At 41.6% G+C, this 9,584-nt stretch overlaps 1 protein-coding gene and 1 long non-coding RNA gene across 2 annotated transcripts in view; both read left to right on the top strand.

Moving 5' to 3' along the window:
* Positions 1-8,468, top strand: part of LOC127913985 (uncharacterized) — a 12,431-nt gene extending 3,963 nt beyond the window's left edge. The window contains exons 3-20 of the long non-coding RNA XR_008087500.1: positions 85-158; positions 258-487; positions 790-929; positions 1,693-1,851; positions 2,432-2,477; positions 3,031-3,297; positions 3,470-3,537; positions 4,183-4,500; positions 4,541-4,626; positions 4,848-4,909; positions 5,097-5,138; positions 5,181-5,270; positions 5,575-5,755; positions 6,238-6,430; positions 6,475-7,357; positions 7,611-7,859; positions 7,988-8,190; positions 8,263-8,468. This is a non-coding gene — a long non-coding RNA (uncharacterized LOC127913985). The remainder of the gene's footprint in view (positions 1-84; positions 159-257; positions 488-789; positions 930-1,692; positions 1,852-2,431; positions 2,478-3,030; positions 3,298-3,469; positions 3,538-4,182; positions 4,501-4,540; positions 4,627-4,847; positions 4,910-5,096; positions 5,139-5,180; positions 5,271-5,574; positions 5,756-6,237; positions 6,431-6,474; positions 7,358-7,610; positions 7,860-7,987; positions 8,191-8,262) is intronic.
* The window catches only part of LOC118372128 (protocadherin gamma-C5-like), a 40,645-nt gene that overhangs the window by 12,357 nt on the left and 18,704 nt on the right, over positions 1-9,584 (top strand). The gene's annotated exons all lie outside the window — the stretch shown is intronic.

The following is a 9,584-nucleotide window of genomic DNA, read 5'->3' as shown; positions in this document are numbered from 1 at the left end:
GAGAGAGAGAGAAAATAGGTAGAGAGAGAAAGAGGGAAATAGGTAGAGAGAGAAAATATGTAGCAAGAGAAAGAGGGAAAATAGGTAGAGAGAGAAATATGTAGAGAGAGAGGGAAAATAGGTAGAGAGAGAAATATGTAGAGAGAGAGGGAAAATAGGTAGAGAGAGAAATATGTAGAGAGAGGGAAAATAGGTAGAGAGAGAGAGGGAAAATAGTAGGAGGAAGATGAGAGAGAAAATGTAGGAGAGGAAAATAGGTAGAGAGAGAAATATGTAGAGAGAGAGGGAAAATAGGTAGAGAGAGAAATATGTAGAGAGAGGGAAAATAGGTAGAGAGAGAAATATGTAGAGAGAGGGAAAATAGGTAGAGAGAGAAATATGTAGAGAGAGGGGGAAAATAGGTAGAGAGAGAAATATGTAGAGAGAGGGGGAAAATAGGTAGAGAGAGAAAGAGGGAAATAGGTAGAGAGAGAGAGAGGGAAAATAGGTAGAGAGAGAAAGAGGGAAAATAGGTAGAGAGAGAGAAAAATGTAGAGAGAGAAAGGGGGAAAATATGTAGAAAGGGGGAAAATAGGTAGAGAGAAAGAGGGAAAATAGGTAGAGAGAGAGAGGGAAAATAGGTAGAGAGAGAGAAATATGTAGAGAGGGAAAAGGGGAAAAATATGTAGAAAGGGGAAATATGTAGAAAGGGGAAAAATAGGTAGAAAGGGGGAAAATAGGTAGAGAGAGAGAGGGAAAATAGGTAGAGAGAGAGAGGGAAAATAGGTAGAGAGAGAGAGGGAAAAATAGGTAGAGAGAGAGAGAGGGAAAATAGGTAGAGAGAGAGAGGGAAAATAGGTAGAGAGAGAGAGGGAAAATAGGTAGAGAGAGAGAGGGAAAATAGGTAGAGAGAGAGAGGGAAAATAGGTAGAGAGAGAGAGGGAAAATAGGTAGAGAGAGAAAGGGGGAAAATAGGTAGAGAGAGAGAAAGGGAGAAAATAGGTAGAGAGAGAAAGGGGGAAAATCGGTAGAGAGAGAAAGAGGGAAATAGGTAGAGAGAGAAAGAGGGAAATAGGTAGAGAGAGAAAGAGGGAAAATAGGTAGAGAGAGAAATATGTAGAGAGAGAGAGGGAAAATAGGTAGAGAGAGAAATATGTAGAGAGAGAGAGGGAAATAGGTAGAGAGAGAGAGGGAAAATAGGTAGAGAGAGAGGGAAAATAGGTAGAGAGAGAGAAATAGTAGAGAGAGAGGAAAATAGAGAGAGAGAAATATGTAGAGAGAGAGAGGGAAAATAGGTAGAGAGAGAAAGAGGGAAATAGGTAGAGAGAGAGAGGGAAAATAGGTAGAGAGAGAGGGAAATAGGTAGAGAGAGAGAAAGGGGGAAAATAGGTAGAGAGAGAGGAAAATAGGTAGAGAGAGAGAGGAAAATAGGTAGAGAGAGAGAGGGAAAATAGGTAGAGAGAGAGAGGGAAAATAGGTAGAGAGAGAGGAAAATAGGTAGAGAGAGAGAGGGAAAATAGGTAGAGAGAGAGAGGAAAATAGGTAGAGAGAGAGAGGGAAAATAGGTAGAGAGAGAGGAAAATAGGTAGAGAGAGAGAGGGAAAATAGGTAGAGAGAGAGGAAAATAGGTAGAGAGAAAGAGGGAAAATAGGTAGAGAGAGAGGGAAATAGGTAGAGAGAGAGAGGGAAAATAGGTAGAGAGAGGGAAAATAGGTAGAGAGAGAGAGGGAAAATAGGTAGAGAGAGAGAGGGAAAATAGGTAGAGAGAGAAAGAGGGAAAATAGGTAGAGAGAGAGGGAAAATAGGTAGAGAGAGAGGGAAAATAGGTAGAGAGAGAGAGGGAAAATAGGTAGAGAGAGAGAGGGAAAATAGGTAGAGAGAGAGAGCGAAATAGGTAGAGAGAGAGAAATATGTAGAGAGAGAGAGAAATAGGTAGAGAGAGAGAAATAGGTAGAGAGAGAGGGAAAATAGGTAGAGAGAGAGAGAAATAGGTAGAGAGAGAGGGAAAATAGGTAGAGAGAGAGAGGGAAAATAGGTAGAGAGAGAGAGAGAAAGTAGAGAGAGAGGAAAATAGGTAGAGAGAGAGAGGAAAATAGGTAGAGAGAGAGAGAGGGAAAATAGGTAGAGAGAGAGGGAAAATAGGTAGAGAGAGGGAAAATAGGTAGAGAGAGAGAGGAAAATAGGTAGAGAGAGAGAGGGAAAATAGGTAGAGAGAGAGAGGGAAAATAGGTAGAGAGAGAGAGGGAAAATAGGTAGAGAGAGAGAGGAAAATAGGTAGAGAGAGAGAGGGAAAATAGGTAGAGAGAGAGGAAAATAGGTAGAGAGAGAGGGAAAATATGTAGAGAGAGAAAGAGGGAAAATAGGTAGAGAGAGAAGAGAGAGAGAAATAGGTAGAGAGAGAGAGGGAAATAGGTAGAGAGAGAGAGGGAAATAGGTAGAGAGAGAGAAATAGGTAGAGAGAGAGAGGGAAAATAGGTAGAGAGAGAGAGGGAAAATAGGTAGAGAGAGAGGGAAAATAGGTAGAGAGAGAGAAATAGGTAGAGAGAGAGAAATATGTAGAGAGAGAGGAAATAGGTAGAGAGAGAGGGGGAAAATAGGTAGAGAGAGAAATATGTAGAGAGAGAAAGAGGGAGAATAGGTAGAGAGAGAGGGAAAATAGGTAGAGAGAGAGAAATATGAGAGAGAGAAAGAGGAAAATAGGTAGAGAGAGAAAGAGGAAAATAGGTAGAGAGAGAGAGGGAAAATAGGTAGAGAGAGGGAAAATAGGTAGAGAGAGAGGAAAATAGGTAGGAGAGAAAAATAGGTAGAGAGAGAAAGGGGAAAATAGGTAGAGAGAGAGAGGAAATAGGTAGAGAGAGGAAAATAGGTAGAGAGAGAGAGGGAAAATCGGTAGAGAGAGAGGGAAAATAGGTAGAGAAAATATGTAGAGAGAGAAAGAGGGAAAATATGTAGAGAGAGAAAGAGGAAATAGGTAGAGAGAGAGGGAAAATAGGTAGAGAGAGAGAAATATGTAGAGCGAGAAAGAGGAAAATAGGTAGAGAGGGAAAATAGGTAGAGAGAGAGGGAAAACATGTAGAGAGAGAGAGGGAAAATAGGTAGAGAGAGAGAGGGAAAATAGGTAGAGAGAGAGAGGGAAAATAGGTAGAGAGAGAGAGGGAAAATAGGTAGAGAGAGGGAAAATAGGTAGAGAGAGAGAGGGAAAATAGGTGGAGAGAGAAAGAGGGAAAATAGGTAGAGAGAGAGGGAAAATAGGTAGAGAGAGAAAGGAAAATAGGTAGAGAGAGGGAAAATAGGTAGAGAGAGAAAGAGGGAAAATAGGTAGAGAGAGAGAGGGAAAATAGGTAGAGAGAGAGGGAAAATAGGTAGAGAGAGAAAGAGGGAAAATAGGTAGAGAGAGAGGGAAAATAGGTAGAGAGAGAGGGAAAATAGGTAGAGAGAGAGGGAAATAGGTAGAGAGAGAGGAAAATAGGTAGAGAGAGAGGGAAAATAGGTAGAGAGAGAGGGAAAATAGGTAGAGAGAGAAAGAGGGAAAATAGGTAGAGAGAGAGAGGGAAATAGGTAGAGAGAGAGGGAAATAGGTAGAGAGAGAGGAAATAGGTAGAGAGAGAGGGAAAATAGGTAGAGAGAGAGAGGGAAAATAGGTAGAGAGAGAAAGAGGGAAAATAGGTAGAGAGAGAGAGGGAAATAGGTAGAGAGAGAGGGAAAATAGGGAGAGAGAGAGAGGAAAATAGGTAGAGAGAGAGGGAAAATAGGTAGAGAGAGAGGAAAATAGGGGTAGAGAGAGAGAGGGAAAATAGGTAGAGAGAGAGAGGGAAAATAGGTAGAGAGAGAGAGAGGGAAAATAGGCAGAGAGAGAGAGAGAGGGAAAATGGGTAGAGAGAGAGGAAATAGTAGAGAGAGAGGGGAAAATATGTAGAGAGAGAGAGAGGGAAAAATGGGTAGAGAGAGAGAGGAAAATAGGTAGAGAGAGAGAGGGGGGAAAATATGTAGAGAGAGAAAGGGGGAAAATAGGTAGAGAGAGAGAAAATAGGTAGAGAGAGAAAGAGGGAAATAGGTAGAGAGAAAGAGGGAAATAGGTAGAGAGAGAGAGGGAAATAGGTAGAGAGAGAGGGGAAAATAGGTAGAGAGAGAGGAAAATAGGTAGAGAGAGAGAGGAAACAGGTAGAGAGAGGGAAAAAAGGTAGAGAGAGAGAGAGGAAATAGGTAGAGAGAGAGAGGGAAATAGGTAGAGAGAGAGGGAAAATAGGTAGAGAGAGAGAGGGAAATAGGTAGAGAGAGAGAGGGAAAATCGGTAGAGAGAGAGGGAAAATCGGTAGAGAGAGAGGGAAAATAGGTAGAGAGAGAGGGAAAATAGGTAGAGAGAAATATGTAGAGAGAGAAAGAGGGAAAATAGGTAGAGAGAGGGGGAAAATAGGTAGAGAGAGAGAAATATGTAGAGAGAGAAAGAGGGAAAATAGGTAGAGAGAGAGAGGGAAAATAGGTAGAGAAAGAAATATGTAGAGAGAGAAAGAGGGAAAATAGGTAGAGAGAGGGAGAATAGGTAGAGAGAGAGGGAAAATAGGTAGAGAGAGAGGGAAAATAGGTAGAGAGAGAGGGAAAATAGGTAGAGAGAGAGAGGGAAAATAGGTAGAGAGAGAGGGAAAATAGGTAGAGAGAGAGGGAAAATAGGTAGAGAGAGAGGGAAAATAGGTAGAGAGAGAAATATGTAGAGAGAGAAAGAGGGAAAATATGTAGAGAGAGAAAGAGGAAAATAGGTAGAGAGAGAGAGGGAAAATAGGTATAGAGAGAGAGGGAAAATAGGTAGAGAGAGAGAGGGAAAATAGGTAGAGAGAGAGGGAAAAATAGGTAGAGAGAGAGGGGGAAAATAGGTAGAGAGAGAGAGGGAAATAGGTAGAGAGAGGGAAAATAGGTAGAGAGAGAGGGAAAATAGGTAGAGAGAGGGAAAATAGGTAGAGAGAGAGGGGAAATAGGTAGAGAGAGGGAAAATAGGTAGAGAGAGAGAGGGAAATCGGTAGAGAGAGAGAGGGAAAATAGGTAGAGAGAAATATGTAGAGAGAGAAAGAGGGAAAATAGGTAGAGAGAGGGAAATAGGTAGAGAGAGAAAGAGGGAAAAATAGGTAGAGAGAGAGGGAAAATAGGTAGAGAGAGAGGGAAAATAGGTAGAGAGAGAGAGGGAAAATAGGTAGAGAGAGGGAAAATAGGTAGAGAGAGAGAAATATGTAGAGAGAGAAAGAGGGAAAATATGTAGAGAGAGAAAGAGGGAAAATAGGTAGAGAGAGAGAGGGAAATAGGTAGAGAGAGAGGGGAAATAGGTAGAGAGAGAGGGGAAATAGGTAGAGAGGGAAAATAGGTAGAGAGAGAGAGGGAAAATAGGTAGAGAGAGAAAGAGGGAAAATAGGTAGAGAGAGAGAGGAAAATAGGTAGAGAGAGGGAAAATAGGTAGAGAGAGAGAGGGAAAATAGGTAGAGAGAGAGAGGGAAAATAGGTAGAGAGAGAGGAAAAATAGGTAGAGAGAGAGGGAAAATAGGTAGAGAGAGAGAGGGAAAATAGGTAGAGAGAGAGAGGGAAAATAGGTAGAGAGAGAGCGTGAAATAGGTAGAGTGAGAAAGAGGGAAAATAGGTAGAGAGGGGGAAAATAGGTAGAGAGAGAGAGGGAAAATAGGTAGAGAGAGGGAAAATAGGTAGGTAGAGAGAGGGAAAATAGGTAGAGAGAGAAAGAGGGAAAATAGGTAGAGAGAGAAAGAGGGAAAATAGGTAGAGAGAGAGAGGGAAATAGGTAGAGAGAGAGGGAATATAGGTAGAGAGAGAGGGAAAATAGGTAGAGAGGGAAAATAGGTAGAGAGAGAAAGAGCAAAAATAGGTAGAGAGAGAGAGGGAAAATAGGTAGAGAGAGAGGGAAAATAGGTAGAGAGAGAGGGAAAATAGGTAGAGAGAGAAAGGGGGAAAATAGGTAGAGAGAGAAAGGGGGAAAATCGGTAGAGAGAGAAAGGGGGAAATAGGTAGAGAGAGAGAAAAATAGGTAGAGAGAGGGAAATAGGTAGAGAGAGAGAGGAAAATAGGTAGAGAGAGAGAGGGAAAATAGGTAGAGAGAGAGAGGAAAATAGGTAGAGAGAGAGAGAGAGAGTTAATTTTGTTGTTTTTCACTTTATATATTCACTTTGTATGTTGTCTACCTCACTTGCTTTGGCAATGTTAACACATGCTCTCATGCCATTAAAGCCCTTGAATTGAATTGAATTGAAATTGAGAGGGAAATAGGTAGAGAGAGAGGGAAAATAGGTAGAGAGAGAGAGGGAAAATCGGTAGAGAGAGAGGGAAAATAGGTAGAGAGAAATATGTAGAGAGAGAAAGAGGGAAAATAGGTAGAGAGAGGGGGAAAATAGGTAGAGAGAGAGAAATATGTAGAGAGAGAAAGAGGGAAAATATGTAGAGAGAGAAAGAGGGAAAATAGGTAGAGAGAAAGAGGGAAAATAGGTAGAGAGAGAGAGGAAATAGGTAGAGAGAGAGAGGGAAATAGGTAGAGAGAGAGAGGGAAAATATGTAGAGAGAGAAAGAGGGAAAATAGGTAGAGAGAGAGAGGGAAATAGGTAGAGAGAGAGGGAAAATAGGTAGAGAGAGAGAGGGAAAATAGGTAGAGAGAGAGAGGGAAAATCGGTAGAGAGAGAGGGAAAATAGGTAGAGAGAAATATGTAGAGAGAGAGGGAAAATAGGTAGAGAGAGAAATATGTAGAGAGAGAAAGAGGGAAAATAGGTAGAGAGAGGGAAAATAGGTAGAGAGAGAGGGAAAATAGGTAGAGAGAGAACTATGTAGAGAGAGAAAGAGGGAAAATAGGTAGAGAGAGAGGGAAAATAGGTAGAGAGAGAGAAATATGTAGAGAGAGAAAGAGGGAAAATATGTAGAGAGAGAAAGAGGGAAAATAGGTAGAGAGAAATAGGTAGAGAGAGAGGGAAAATAGGTAGAGAGAGAGAAATATGTAGAGAGAGAAAGAGGGAAAATATGTAGAGAGAGAAAGAGGGAAAATAGGTAGAGAGAGAAAGAGGGAAAATAGGTAGAGAGAGAGAGGGAAAATAGGTAGAGAGAAATATGTTGAGAGAGAGGGAAAATAGGTAGAGAGAGAGAGGGAAAATAGGTAGAGAGAAAATATGTAGAGAGAGAGGGAAAATAGGTAGAGAGAGAAAGAGGGAAAATAGGTAGAGAGAGAGAGGGAAAATAGGTAGAGAGAGAAATATGTAGAGAGAGAGAGAGGGAAAATAGGTAGAGAGAGAAAGAGGGAAAATAGGTAGAGAGAGAGAGGGAAAATAGGTAGAGAGAAATATGTTGAGAGAGAGAGGGAAAATAGGTAGAGAGAGAGAGGGAAAATAGGTAGAGAGAAAATAGGTAGAGAGAGAGAGAGGGAAAATAGGTAGAGAGAGAAAGAGGGAAAATAGGTAGAGAGAGAAATATGTAGAGAGAGAAAGAGGGAAAATAGGTAGAGAGAGAAATATGTAGAGAGAGAAAGAGGGAAAATAGGTAGAGAGAGAGAGAGGGAAAATAGGTAGAGAGAGAAAGAGGGAAAATAGGTAGAGAGAGAAAGAGGGAAAATATGTAGAGAGAGAGAGAAAATATGTAGAGTGAGAAAGAGGGAAAATAGGTAGAGAGAGAAAGAGGGAAAATAGGTAGAGAGAGAGAGGGAAAATAGGTAGAGAGAGAAATATGTAGAGAGAGAAAGAGGGAAAATAGGTAGAGAGAGAGAGGGAAAATAGGTAGAGAGAGAAAGAGGGAAAATAGGTAGAGAGAGAAATATGTAGAGAGAGAAAGAGGGAAAATAGGTAGAGAGAGAGAGAGGGAAAATAGGTAGAGAGAAAGGGAAAATATGTAGAGAGAGAAAGAGGGAAAATAGGTAGAGAGAGAAAGAGGGAAATAGGTAGAGAGAGAGAAATATGTAGAGAGAGAGAGGAAAATAGGTAGAGAGAGAAAGAGGGAAATAGGTAGAGAGAAAATATGTAGAGAGAGAAAGAGGGAAAATAGGTAGAGAGAAAATATGTAGAGAGAGAAAGAGGGAAAATAGGTAGAGAGAGAAAGAGGGAAAATAGGTAGAGAGAGAGAGGGAAAATAGGTAGAGAGAGAAAGAGGGAAATAGGTAGAGAGAGAGAAATATGTAGAGAGAGAGAGGGAAAATAGGTAGAGAGAGAAAGAGGGAAAATAGGTAGAGAGAGAGAGAGGGAAAATAGGTAGAGAGAGAAAGAGGAAAATAGGTAGAGAGAGAGAGGGAAAATAGGTAGAGAGAGAGAGAGGGAAAATAGGTAGAGAGAGAAAGAGGGAAAATAGGTAGAGAGAGAGAGGGAAAATAGGTAGAGAGAGAGAGGGAAAATAGGTAGAGAGAGAAATATGTAAAGAGAGAGGGGAAATAGGTAGAGAGAGAGAGGGAAAATAGGGGGAGAGAGAGAGGGAAAATAGGTAGAGAGAGAAAGAGAGAAAATAGGTAGAGAGAGAAATATGTAGAGCGAGAAAGAGGGAAAATAGGTAGAGAGAGAGAGAAATATGTAGAGAGAGAAAGAGGGAAAATAGGTAGAGAGAAATATGTAGAGAGAGAAAGAGGGAAAATAGGTAGAGAGAGAAATATGTAGAGAGAGAAAGAGGGGAAATGGGTAGAGAGAGAAAGAGGGGAAATAGGGAGAGAGCGAAAATAGGGAGAGAGGGAAAATAAGGAGAGAGACAGGGAAAATAAGGAGAGACATGGAAAATAAGGAGAGAGAGAGGGGGAAATAGAGGGAGAGGGAGGGAGAGAGAGGGAGAGGGAGGGAGAGAGAGGGAAAATAGGGAGAGCGAGGGAAAATAGGGAGAGCGAGGGAAAATAGGGAGGGAGAGAAACTATAGAGAGAGAGGGAAATAGGGAGAGAGGGGGGAAATATATATAGAGAAAAAACAATAGGGAGAGAGGGAAATGGGTGGAGAGAAAAAGTGAAATAGGGGGAGAGAGAGAGAAAGGGAAATAGGGGAGAGATGGAAAATAGGGGGAGAGAGAGAGAGGGAAAATAGGGAGAGAGAAGGAAAATAGGGAGAGAGGAAAAATAGGGAGAGAGAGAGGGAAAATAGGGAGAGATAGGGAAAATAGGGAGAGAGAGGGAAAATAGGGAGAGAGAGAGGGAAAATAGGGAGAGAGGGAAAATAGGGAGAGAGAGAGGGAAAATAGGGAGAGAGAGGGAAAATAGGGAGAGAGAGAGGAAAATAGGGAGAGAGAGAGGAAAATAGGGAGAGAGAGGGAAAATAGGGAGAGAGAGGGAAAATAGGGAGAGAGAGGGAAAATAGGGAGAGAGAGAGGGAAAATAGGGAGTGAGAGGGAAAATAGGGAGTGAGAGGGAAAATAGGGAGAGAGAGGGAAAATAGGGAGAGAGAGGGAAAATAGGGAGAGAGAGGGAAAATTGGGAGAGAGAGGGAAAATAGGGAGGGAGAGAGAGAGAGAGAGAGAGGGAAAATAGAGTGAGAGAAAGAGGGAAAATAGGGAGAGAGAAAGAGAAAATAGGTGGGAATCAGCCACAACACGTTAACTTGTCTATATACAGGCTATATAGAGTCCTTATCACTGTGAATCAGCCAAAACCAGTTAACTTGTCTATATACTGGC

The sequence above is a fragment of the Oncorhynchus keta genome, chromosome 30, assembly GCF_023373465.1.
Source record: "Oncorhynchus keta strain PuntledgeMale-10-30-2019 chromosome 30, Oket_V2, whole genome shotgun sequence".
NCBI lineage: Eukaryota > Metazoa > Chordata > Actinopteri > Salmoniformes > Salmonidae > Oncorhynchus > Oncorhynchus keta.
This window is presented reverse-complemented; position numbering and strand designations above follow the sequence as displayed.